Genomic DNA, 13045 nt, shown 5'->3' with positions numbered 1-13045 from the left:
GCCTTTATAATGGGTCCGTCCTCATCTTCCCAAATATCAATTGTAAATACACCACTAGAGGGGAGATCTGAATGTCCTGAAGAAAGTCCAATCACCCTGGGGGGCAACACATGGCTGAAACATGTTGATCTAAATAGACACCTGGGAACATTAAATCCTGAGAGTGTCTGAACTTTTTTAACCTAGCCCCTAATCATATGCCATTAAAAATGTCACTTTCAGGATTTGGAGGTTATTTTAATTCACCTACACCCCCTGCCTTTATTCACTGGTACCACACTAAGAACTCCGCTTACAAAAGTGTTGATTCCACCCAGAGACATTCAGCGTTTGGGCGAGGGTCCAACGATAAATAGGCATCTTGGTTTTATGGTATTTATTTTTTCGACATTTCCGTCTGTATTTATCCATATTTATTTTTTGCTCTTTTTTTATGTATTTATCCATTTTTATTTTGTGTTTTCTGCATAAATGAAGCTGCAATGGGTATTTTTCCACACTTATTTAACTAATAAATGTATACTCGCATTTAAATGTCCAACAGGTTTCAGCAGTATACAGTGCTATACCATTAGCTAAAAACACTTGCATTGTAAATTAGCATAAATAACTGAAGATCTGTACTTAATTAAGCTAAATTAGGAAATCTTTTCTCTTTTTTCATCTCCCCTACGTCTCAATCTGTACAGCTACTGGCCTGGCACTCATGATTGACAATAGAAAAAATCATCCAAAGAAGGCCTATTATCTGTATTTTTCTTTATCTATACTAATATAATAAAGAGAGAGCCCACACCTTTGAGGCGGGTAATCTCAGGAACCACAGCACACAACACCCAATACAGCGTTGGAAAGGGCAGTTGCAGCAGAAGGACATAGGCTATGCAGACGCCCACCATATACATTTAAAAGGTAAAAGAACCATGCCAACAAAGTAGTCCCTTGTGGGCGTGTCTGCGTTTGCTGTGGGCGAGTGCTGGGGGCGTGACAAACGCTGGGGGCGTGTGGTACGTCCCGCCCTTCATGCCATGTCTCATATTGTGTGCTAATCCCACCCTGCTCCCTTTAAATACCCCTGCACCCCGTAATCATAACCCACCCTTACTCCTTAAAATACCCCAACACCCTTAAACACTAACCCATCTTAACCCTATAATTATACCCTGTATAATTATACCCAAACCTATCCCTAAACCCTAAAAATACCACTGTACCCCAAAACCCAAACCTACCGCTGAACCCTAAAATACCCCTGTACCCCAAAACCCAAACCTAGCCCTGAACCCTTAAAATACCCCTGTACCCCAAAACCCAAACCTACCCCTGAACCCTAAAAATACCCCTGTACCGCAAAACCCAAACCTAGCCCTGAACCCTAAAAATAACCCTGTACCCCAAAACCCAAACCTACCCCTGAACCCTAAAATACCCCTGTACCCCAAAACGCAAACCTAGCCCTGAACCCTAAAAATACCCCTGTACCCCAAAACCCAAACCTAGCCCTGAACCCTTAAAATACCCCTGTACCCCAAAACCCAAACCTACCTCTGAACCCTAAAAATACCCCTATAATCCAAAACCCAAACCTAGCCCTGAACCCTAAAAATACCCCTGTACCCCAAAACCCATACCTATCCCTAAACCCTAAAACTACCCCTGTACCCCATAACCCAAAACTATATCTGAACCCTTAAAATGCCCAAACACCCCAAAACATATACCTCAGTACCCCAAAACATATACCCCTATACCCATACTTACCTTATCCAAACATTTAAAAAAACATGCTTTTACCATTCATGCATTTACAACGAATTTCGTTGTAAATGTATGCGTGGTAAAAGCATATAAAATGTAATGAAATGCGTTATAATGGCATTGCGGAGTCATGGTACTTTCGTAAAGAAAGTATGCAGAGTTGATGGTATGCGGAAAGAAAGTTGCAGAATAATGGGTGTTTACCCTCCCCCAGTAAGTACATTGGTGGCACGGCGGCCCACATCTCCAGCAACATACTCATATTTTTTCATCACCCATATGAAAAATGCACAGGTCTTTCTCATTGATGGCCAGCACCGACATACACTTTTAGACACACCTCCCGCCACAAGTTCTAGAATTGCGAACTTTAGAGCTGGGGAGCCACGTTCGAATCTCAGCATCAGCTCAACATCCTGTGATTCCAGGCAAATCGCTTTGTCTCCCCGTGCCTACCACAAATGAATGTGTTCTTCTTTAATGTAAATTGTGCTCATGCCATTTTGTCGAGTTTGCGCTATATAATATTGCAAGGAAAAGTAAAGTAGGGAAACTCGAGTTCACACACTACTGAACGCGCACTCTTAAGTGCATCAGCAGTGCACTGTGAATCAGAGCGTTTCACAGGCCTGTCACAGATAAGAAATGCTATCAAAACGAAATCCTACAAAACAATATACTACTGGCCGGCAGCAATTCATACCCTTACAACGTCGGGACGGGCTGCTAGTATAAAAATAAATACAGACAGGAAAATAAATAGTTTTCTGCCTGTATTTATCTGTAAAAATCTGTAAAATCAGAAAACTGGGAGCCCTAATAATAAAGCATGCCATGGGTGGTACCTGTGGGTGAGGACACTAATACTATATATATGAAAATGTTTTCTATATATATCTACTGACATGTGCCTGGCTATACCCCTGCCCTACTCCTAAAGATGAGGGCCTGAATTAAAATGTGACTGACTCCACCCCTGCCTTCCCCTCCTCCTACAGACACAGGCCTGACATGTGACTGGCTCCACCCCTGCATGACTTCTAAAGGCGCCCGCCTTTCACATGAGTGTTTCCAACCCCGCACTGCTAGGGTTTCGACTGACGCGTGACTCTGCCCCAGCTCTACCATCCACTTGGAAATGTCCACCCCACGGTTTCTACTGGTGCCCATCACAAGTGCTCACCCAGAATTGGACACTTTACTCCGCACGCATTAACAACGTTTGCCATTAACCCACGTTTTTTAATCCGCAAAAACACAAGGCTTTACAACGCAATTGATTACAATGCATTGTCCGTCACAATGCAATTTACTATTCTAACTCCACCGGGGCGTTGTATGGGGAATGCGTGGTAGAGTTTGCTGTGTAAAGCCCTGCGATGTAAAAGTTTTTGCAGAGTAAAAAATGCGGGGTAATGACATGAGTTGTAACACATGCGGAGTAAAGGATGTTTCCCGCTCACCCATCCACCTTCCCCCCAGCTATTCTTGTGGCTACCGCACAAACCCCATCCGGTGCCTGGAAGTCTCTTTCGGCTCCTTTTAACTTCTTTTGCTGTTTTTCGAAGGATGCCACCGCTTTCACTCACCCCCCTCCCCTGTGTGTTTTTTTTTAACCTGGTCTGTAAAAAGAAACATCCTGCAATGCCTTGTGTTGTTGTGGGCTTTGCTGAGATGGCAGCTGGGCATCTGCTTCCCATTAACTGCCCTTGTTCTCGGCTTCGGTCTCATTTAATGTCGTTTTCATGTCTTGTGTTCGTGTTTATTTCTGGTTCGCTGTCAGCCACGTGCCCTCTTATCCCCATGGGGGGGGGGGCCCTGTCCTAACTCCTCCTGCGGGTGGGTTCACAAAGCCCGCCTTGGCACGTGGTTGGTGTGAGCATCTCATCGGCATGGGGTCAGGGCGGTCCTAGAACTCCTGGGGCCCCGGGCAAAAGGGAAGATGTGTGGCCCCTCTAATTTGCATGTAACTTCCAGTCGCAGCCGGCATGACTCGCGGGTGGAGGGTCTCGCAGGAGTTCGGGAGGAGGGGAACAGGAAGCATGGAAGCCTCCCGCCCCTCCCCTTAGCCAATCACAATGCTGCAATTGCAGCTTTGTGATTGATCAGGACGCCGACCAGCCAGGCGCCTATGGGGAGGCCATTTTCTCCATGTTGGCTGCATTGCAGCCTTCATAGAGAAAGGCCAGAGTGCGCATGACTGGTTTGGTCGAACAGTCAGCGCCCTTAGCAATTGGCAAGCCACTCCTCCCCTGCCCTAAAGCAGACCCGCCCGCCCCAACCAAACACTTCTGCTTTCTCGCAGTGCTAGAAGTAGAAACATAAAACGGTTGTTTTAGCATTTTGTGTTTCTGCGAGAAAGTAGGGGGCGGCGCTCCTCCGCCCTAGTGGAGGGCCCGCCCTTGGTAACATCACAAGGAGTGACATCACAGAAAGTGACATCGCAGGACTATTGATCTTATTTGGCATCACTGAAGAGACCTAACGTGGATATCAGTAATATGGACAAAAAGCTAAATATACAAATGAAATAAGTCCATATATTTTAAAACTTAAATGGTTACATTTGTCTCATTAGATGGAAAAGCTAGGAGCAGGTCTCACAAAGATGTAAATTATTTACTCCTCGTTTACTGATTGTTTCCAGATGAGGGCATGATAAACATTCCAGTTCTGCCTCATAAAGGGGGGAGATCCTGTTGCGGTAATGAGGGGCGGGATCATTTAAAATATAAAATTACACAAGAGAAAACCTCTCACACCGTGGATATAATTGCACGTTTCAAAAGGCTCCCTTATCTTTCTGTGCCATTATTGTGCTACCTTAGGATGACATTAATACTTCGTAATTTGTTTTAACGTAAGTCCTCTCACCAGAATCTCACACTCCCATGCTAAGAGACGTAAGACAATCTTTTTTGTGTGTGTGCTCTTTACTCTCCAGAATTATGTTAAGTGCAAAAACACAACACATATAGTACAAAATTACAAGACACCATTGCAAACAAATAAAGATTGTACATAAACAAAAAAAGACTTAGAACAACCGAGACCACTGCTAAATCATACATTGACTTTTAGGTATGCTACAGATTCAAGGGGTTGTCAAATCAATGTTTTTGATTTGGTGTTAGAACTGTAGGAAGTAGATGTGGCTGCCTTTAGCGCTGGTGGAGCCCTGTACGACAATGTTGGTGTCACCCAATGACTTGCTCTGCCACGGATTTCCTCACTACCACCCATTAAAAGTGCCCCTCAAGTCTCCATAACTACACTCTCTCTTAGATGCATTTAATTTGATTAACAGCGCCGCTCATACCAGTTTAGAGTGTCAGAGAATTTATATCACACATTACACAGAGACAATCAATCATACCAGTGTAAATCACAATAGGTAATATTACATAAGTCAAAGGACTAGTAGTCACATGACAATCATACTGGTAGGCAGTAGTTTAATAGTGAGTGATCTGGAGAAACACAAACTCTGAATTTAGAACGTAATACCATGGTTGGGGGTTCTCTTTAATAACCAGAATTGAATTCTGTTCAAATGAACCCTTTTTGCAACATCAGGATAATCAAAGACTGGGGAAAAACCATAACACTGAAATTTATAGCAGTTTGCATGCAGCTCCTAGATGACAGTTAATAGTTCACTGTTCTATGTTAGGATTTTGACTTATAAACTAGATCTCTCTGGCAAAAGCAGTAACCCACTGGCCTATTTACATTATGTGGACTTAGTGATCTGCATGGTACATGTTCTTTGCAGTGAAAGGAATTTTCCCTTGGCGGACAAAATTCAAGATTAGTCATATACTATGTGCTTGTCTAGTTAGCCATATATTAGCAGTGGTTCCTAACACAATGTAATACACCAACAAACAGTAAAAAGCCCTCACTCTGCCTTATGGATCACCCTTCGTTGATCTTTTGTGCGGTGCGATTTCGGCTTGATCTTTTCCATGCTTCACCGGCAAACTCTGTGGAGTGGCACTAATGTGTTTTGGGTTAAATAAAATCAATCTGGCCCCTTTTTGACCCACTCTGTCTTGCTTTAGTTATTTTTAGGTCTCGCCTAGCTATCGTGTAAGCGATCGCTATGCGAGAGATTTAGTAAGGGGCAACAGAAAATGCTCCCAAAGACCTGTAGTTCCGTGAGTTTGTGGGTCTGGTTCGGGTGTCCCGAACCCGTTCGAATAAGGTCGTCGGAAATAGACGATTTTGGTGTCAGAAGACCGCAAATCGCGTGTGTAGCGTGTATGAGTGTTTTCGCATGAATCGATCAATGAGAACACTTCGTATTCAAGGATTTAGTTTGAACCTTTGGGTTCCATTTTGTGTACGGCAGCCATTTTGTGTGGTTGCCCTCACATAGGCCGATGACTACAGCCGAACGGGTCCTTGAGACACGTATGCCTTAGCTGACTTCTGAGTGACCTGGCCGAAATGACTCCTTGCCCGAGCCAGTTCCTTGTTAAGCAGCTGGTCAGATAAAGATCAGAGAGTAGGGCATGCCAGAGTTTATGGTACATTGCTCCCACCTTTATATCTCACTTCCAATCTGTTTCTGTTCCTTCCTTTACGACATAATCACTGATTTGGGTAAAGGGTTTTATGATGGGTTTGTCCGGCCTGAGCGAACAAGAAATTTGAAATATGCTTGGTCATTTCTGGTGGGCTGGACAACGGAAAGTGGGATTGTCGTCATACGCTACTTTTGAAATGTCACACTGTCATTGGTCAGTTTGTATGAACCCAATGCTAATTTGAAATGTTGCCTGAGGCTTGATTTTTGGCATAAAAGATCATGCGCCGCTCATTGAATTTGTGCAGTCTCTAGCAAACCACCCGTGTGTGCTTCGTAGACCTCTGTTCCTCGTTGCAGCCAATAAACTTTTCGTCTTTGACATCATCAAGAAGTGTCCCGTGGCTCTGTTTGCCAAGGCAAGGGAACTCGAAGGCATTGGGCGTTTTCCCTGACGCGGCTGGGTTCTAAAACCCGGTCCTTCAGTTGGCGCCCAACGTGGGCGACTTCAGCGGTACCGGTCCAAGCCCGAAGATCGTGGAGAGCTTCGTGTGGAAATTCTGGAGGAAGGCCAACCACTTCATCGACCCCTGTATGTCATTGTGGTCCGAAAGTCTTTGCTGCGAGGTTCCCCGCCTTCCGACGGCTACGAAGGACTGCTGCCCTGACTGTCGCCTTGTCTTGGAGTCTTAGACGTTTGTAGAGCGAGACGATTGACGGGTCTTCTGGTGACGCCACCGACATTTGAGTTAAGTATGAATGGAGCGTCTCCTAGTCCTTAGTTTGTTTTGGTATCCTTTAGTGGATCGCTTTGATTTGGTACCTGCAGGCCCCAAAGCCAAGGGACTCGTGTATTCGCGAGACTATCGTATTGAGATTTCCCTTGTAGTTTGAAGCTAGACTAGTGAGCAAGATGCCTGGTCTTAGCAGACTTGGAAAGATATTTAGTTGTGGTTGTTCTAAGGATTCCCGGTTAGAGGATTCGTGTCCGGTTCCTCCAATTGGAACTCCTACATATGAATTGTACGTGAAACATGGTGTGGGCCCCATTAGCTATAATGAGATCTGGGTAAAGTATACAAGAAAAGACGGTGTCCTACAGTGGCCCCGTAACAGTAGTTTTGAAACTGAGATTTTAGACAATCTCGAAGTGAAGTTGTTTAAGAAGAAAGCCCGGCCGGCGATGTTTGACTCTTTCCGCATATGGCGCAAAGAAGCCAAACAGAAAGAAATTAAATTAGCAAAGAAGAATAAACGAGAACGAGGTATATCAATGGTGCAAGCTGCTATTGCGTATAGGGATAATGAGGAAGAGCAAGAGAGCGAACAGATGCTTAGAGTGAAGAAGTTAGCGGTAGATAGATGCTACCCAGTTTTGCCGCCTAAAGAGCAGGAAGATAAGAAAGATCTTGCGAAAGATCCTTTATTGTCGCATCTATTGAGTTCGCCACCCCCTTATGCACAGAGTGCTACGGCACCACCGCCACCAGTTGTGGCTGTGCAACATCCAGTTGTTGTGCCACCCGTAATTCCTCCACAGCCAGCTCCTCTTCTGTTGGCTACTGTTCCTTTGGCACAGCCTCCTCAGGGGCCGCCAACTTTGCCTCCCCCTTTGTCTGATACTCCTACGCCTGTCTATAATACTCCTTCTGTTCCGACTTTGGATTCTTCTACTATTGTTCCGTCTTCCCTTATTCTTCCATCTTCTCCTTCTACTAGACAGCGAATGACTGCTGCTGTTTCTGGTTTCTTTTCTCCTTTGTTGGGACAATTGGGTATGTTTCCAGCGAATGAGCATAGACAGTCACGTAGTCAATTGCCTGATACAGATGAACGTGCACTTTTGGATCATATGGCACGTATATGGGTTACATATACCTCCCAGTATGGTCTTGAGGGTATTATGGATGTTTTCCGGCAATGGAAAGCACCAATGCAACGGTATGTCTTTGAGATGATGTGTGTGTTCCTTCATGAACAATGGATTGACGAAGTGGGTAAAGCCTCCGAAGAGTTATATCGAGTGCATTCCGAGTTTGCGAAAGGGACCATTGTGAGTCTTCTCGATATTGAGAGAGCAGTTGCGACGTTGTTGTCGTTCCGTAATAATGCTCTTTCTGAGCGATCGTTTGAGCCTGATTCGTCAGTTAGGAGAAAAGCGCGTCAGTATCGGATACGTGAGGTTCCTCCGGTGTGGAAGGAAGCAGTACAGGCTAATGCTGCGCAGAATATTGTAGCTGCGCCTGCGCATTTTCAGCGAGTATGGGTACATGTTCCTTGGAAACGTGTTGAAGTTTTAGCGATTAAGCAGACTTTACCTGATCCGCGCAAAAACCCGGCGGGATATTATAAAGAGCTCACTCAAACTGTGGGTTCGTGCATCATGAATTTAGCAGATATAGACATGTTGTTTGGCAACGTTGTTCCACAGCCTATCTGGAATGTGATTCGGCATACGGATCATGATAATGAATTGGGTGATACGTGGGTTGATATTGTTGCTGCGAGGGGAGGAGCCAAGATGGCGACCGGGACGGACGTGTAAGCTCCGGGCTCCGCGAGCCGTCCGATCCTGCACCGAAATCCTGGCACTAATCCTGACTGTACCTTGTTCAAACGGAGGCACGCAAGCACGGATGTCACCGGTGTTCTTTTGGGACCTCTGCCGACTATTTACACGGCGACTTTGCACCGTTTTCCGACCCCCGACTCCGACCCGGGACCTGGAGCTGATCGCCGCCAATGGACACGGCTGGGCGCCGTCGGCCGGACACGCTGACACGGCACTGGCTGGGGCAGGAGCGCTGCTGATCGCGGAGACGGATTGCATCGCCTCTTTTTAAGCGGTAATGCTCCTTGCTGGGTTGCCCTGCTTCCGAGAGACACTGGAACCCGAGTCACAACGGTTTCCTCCCAACTTGCTGCTTGTGGACTGAACGGAGTCCATCTTGGGGTGCCTGCTCTACCGCTGCCTGTCCACACCGCTGGTTGGAGAGAAAGCTCTCACTTTGCCCTGCCCTGGACCTGCGTGCCGCTAGCCTGTTGGTGGCTCCCACTCTTTCTGCTCTCGCCTGCGAAGCCGCCCCTCCTCTCTGCACTGCGAGCTTGCTGCTGGGGTGGCCATGACGCCCCCTCCCATGTAGAAGGAAGATGGCGGTCTCTTTGTCCTCAACGGGCAGTATCCTTTCTATGCCTGAACTGGCGATTGACCCGGGGGAGCGCCCGTGCAGCGAAAGTCAGCCAGCAATACAGAGGGAGCCGACCTGTGGCGACATCCTGGCTGCCCTGCTCGATTTGCGGGCGACATGGCGGCAACAAGCCCGTATACTGGAACAAAAGATAGTGGGAGCTGCCTCGTGTCTCACAGAACGGGGTTCGACTGGCCCCCTGCTGCCGCTGTCTATCCCTGTCCAAGAGGCAGTTTTACACCGCGTGAATGTTGAGATACGGCCGGGCCCTGGATGTGCAGCCGATTGTTTCACTATTGACAAAGATACTGTTGCAAAGTCACTTTCCGCTTTGCTGCCTGATACTGTTGCTACTCCTTCGACACTGTGGCATTCCCCAGAGACTTCCCGGGCGCTGGTCCCCCTCCCTGCCTTTGCCACCGTGACTCTTTCTCTGCGTTTGCGGAGTATGTATCAACTTGCGGCGGGGGGGCGCCCCGCCACCTGGGCATTGATATTGTGGTTGATTGGGGGCGCTCACTTCCTCCTCCTCTTCGCCTTCTTTGTTGGGAGAGGCCATTTTGTTTCTTTGTCCAGCTGGAGGGGAGTGTACAGCGGTGGACATGTCTGGATGTATTTCGGCGCTCTGGCCAGGGCTGAGGATCCTCCGCACATTGACTTGCCGATTGACTGGAGATGACCTGGCCTGGAACGTTTTTTGCTCTGTTTAGTGCGCTGGGGGGGACGCTTCTCTTACTTTAAGGTGGTAGTTACAACATCCTATCGTTTGTCATTGTAGCCATTATGTCGGCTCTGGGCGGAGTGGGGGGTCTGGAGGTAGATTACTTGGTTCTTATTTGTGCGATGTTTCCAAAATCGGTGCGATATCTGATGCAGGAACTATTGAAGTGCTCGTAAGTCCGGGTAGCTTGATGACTGTGGGCTCCTCCCCCACCTTCTTCGTTTCTTGGGAGTTTTAGATTAGTTTACACACTTTTCTTACTCCCTATATTCAAGGGTGATACTTTTTCTTTTCTTCTGCTTCTCTTCTAAATTTCGGGTTTATTGGGCGACAGACAACCTGCTGGGGGGGGGGGGTAGGCCGTAGCCTCTGCATGCGTGTAGGGTGGGGGGATGGGGAAATTTTCTTTTCGGTTTTGGTTTCTATGGTGCCTTCTATTCGGTGTTCGTCCTCTTTCTCTATGTCTCTCGGTTCCATGTCAGGTAGTATGGGGGGGTGGCGGTGAATTCTGTGTACTTTCCTGGTTCTGCTACCTCTTCGGGGTGATTACGCTGCCATCCTGTCTGGGATCCTAGCTTTCTGGGTACTCGGATCTTTAGACACACTGTCGATGAGGTTAGACCTCACCTGCATGGGCTGTTTTCTTTCTTATTGTTTCTGTGCATTTATGTTGTAGGACTTGAATAGCTGCATATGAAAAAACCTTTAAAAAATTAACCTTCATGACTCCTGAGACACGATACCACTTGGCTTTACAGTGTAACTTTCGATGATTAATGTGGTCCGCATGTGATATGGTGTCATCGTAATGTATGCTACGACGCATCAACAGTTTTCGTGGCCGGCCGTATGGTTGTAGGCCCGTATTTGTACTCCTGATATTGCGTAATAAAGGTTTTCAAAATTTTTTTTTAAAAAAAATATATATATTGTTGCTGCGAATGATAGACAAGTTGGAGGTGCTAAGCCTGAAGATTTGATTGCTCAACTTCCTGGTAGAATTATTTATTTCATGAAGACTTTGATGCCCGAAGTGTGTGTTAATTGGGACAAGTTGTCTGCATGTAAGCAGAAGAAAGACCAGACTGTGTCTGACTTTTTCACGCGGTTTGAAGAGACTTTTGTAGGCCATAGTGGTCAGGATATGTCTACCGAGGGTGGCCAGAGATTGTTCGTTGACAAGTTTGTGCATAATTTGCTTTCCGAGTTGTGCACTAAGTTGAAGGATTCCGAGAGTGCTTGGGCAGTTTCTACGTCAGCACAGATTTTAGCTACGGCTCAGTACTATGAAAATAGGCGCAAAGATGAGTTAGAGAAAGCGGATAAAAAGACTAAGGAATTGAAGACTAAAGTTCTTCTGCAACAAGCTTATCCACCTTGCACTAATAGTCAGCGCGATTATCAGCAACCTCAGCAATATTCGAGAAACTCGCAAAGGAAGGAGTCTTCTCAACAGCGTTTTCCGTATGAGCCTAATCAGTGTGCGTATTGCAGAGAAGAGGGTCATTATAAGAAGAGTTGTCCGGTTTTGTTGCAGCGTACGAATGGTGCTTCTGGTGTTAGAGGTCGAGGTGCTCAACAAGTGCCTAGAGGTAGAGGTCGCGGACAGAACGTACGTCCTTTGCCTCCACAGAATGCGATGAATAGTTTTGATCAACAGCAAGGTTCATCTGGTAGGACCGCACAGTACTATATGGATGACTATTATGTTGAAGGTGATGAAGCAAATGGTAATGATTGTTAGGACAACCATGGACAAAGAGAGGGAGTTGTTTCAGTTCCAGTAGATCAGAGTGGACCCTATGTTGAAGTGATTGCATCAGGTGTGTCAGAACCTTTTCTGCTAGATACTGGTGCTACAAAGAGTTCTATTATGCATTCTAAACTCCCTGGCGCACCTTTGTCTAGCTTTGATAATGTTTCTGTATGTTTTTCTGGCGCCCCCGTTACAAATCCGATTTCTGCTCCATTGTCTCTTTCTGTTGGTCCTTGTAAGTTCGAAGCACCCCTTCTTTTGACTACAGGTTGTAATGAGAATCTGTTGGGATTGGATTTATTGAAGAGATTGTATGCAACACTGTATTGTTCTCCGTCAGGAGTACATCTTACCTTGGGTGAGAGAGTGATCTCTCCGATGTACCTGTCGAAAGATAGTCTTCCACCTGAATTGTCTTCTTTACCAGATTCATTGTGGGCTACTGGTCCGAATGATGTGGGCCTATTAGAAATTCCCCCATATGTTGTGACACTGAAGGCGAATGCTAAGTTACCGCGCATTCCACAGTATCGTATCGCGAGTGATGGTGAGCGTGCACTTTTAGCGATCATTTATGATCTGATCAAAAAGGGTGTCATTGAGGAAACGAGAGGTAATGTGTGCAATAGTCCCGTTTTGCCTGTTTTGAAGAGAACTGATTCTTCACAGCCTCCTGTATATAGGTTTGTCATCGATCTTCACGAAGTGAACAAGATTGTTGTTCCACAATTTCCTGTTGTGCCTGATATCACCACTTTGTTGACTTTGATTCCGGCTACAGCTACGTGGTTTTCGGTGATTGACTTGAAGAATGCTTTCTTCAGCATCCCAATTGCCATAGAGAGTAGGGATATCTTTGGATTCTCTTTAGGAGGACCAAGCTTTCGCTTTCAGCGCACTCCTCAAGGCTATTGCGAGAGTCCATCGACCAATAGTCAAGCTTTGAAGACACAACTTGATCTGTTGGTTTTACCTGATGGTGCAGCCCTTATCCAATATGTTGATGATTTGCTAGTTGCCGCTGATACTCAGGAGTTTTGTAGGGAAGCCACTTTGTCATTGTTACGCCACTTGTCGGATTTTCATCACAA

The sequence above is a fragment of the Lissotriton vulgaris genome, chromosome 10, assembly GCF_964263255.1.
Source record: "Lissotriton vulgaris chromosome 10, aLisVul1.2, whole genome shotgun sequence".
In the NCBI taxonomy this organism is placed as follows: domain Eukaryota; kingdom Metazoa; phylum Chordata; class Amphibia; order Caudata; family Salamandridae; genus Lissotriton; species Lissotriton vulgaris.
This window is presented reverse-complemented; position numbering follows the sequence as displayed.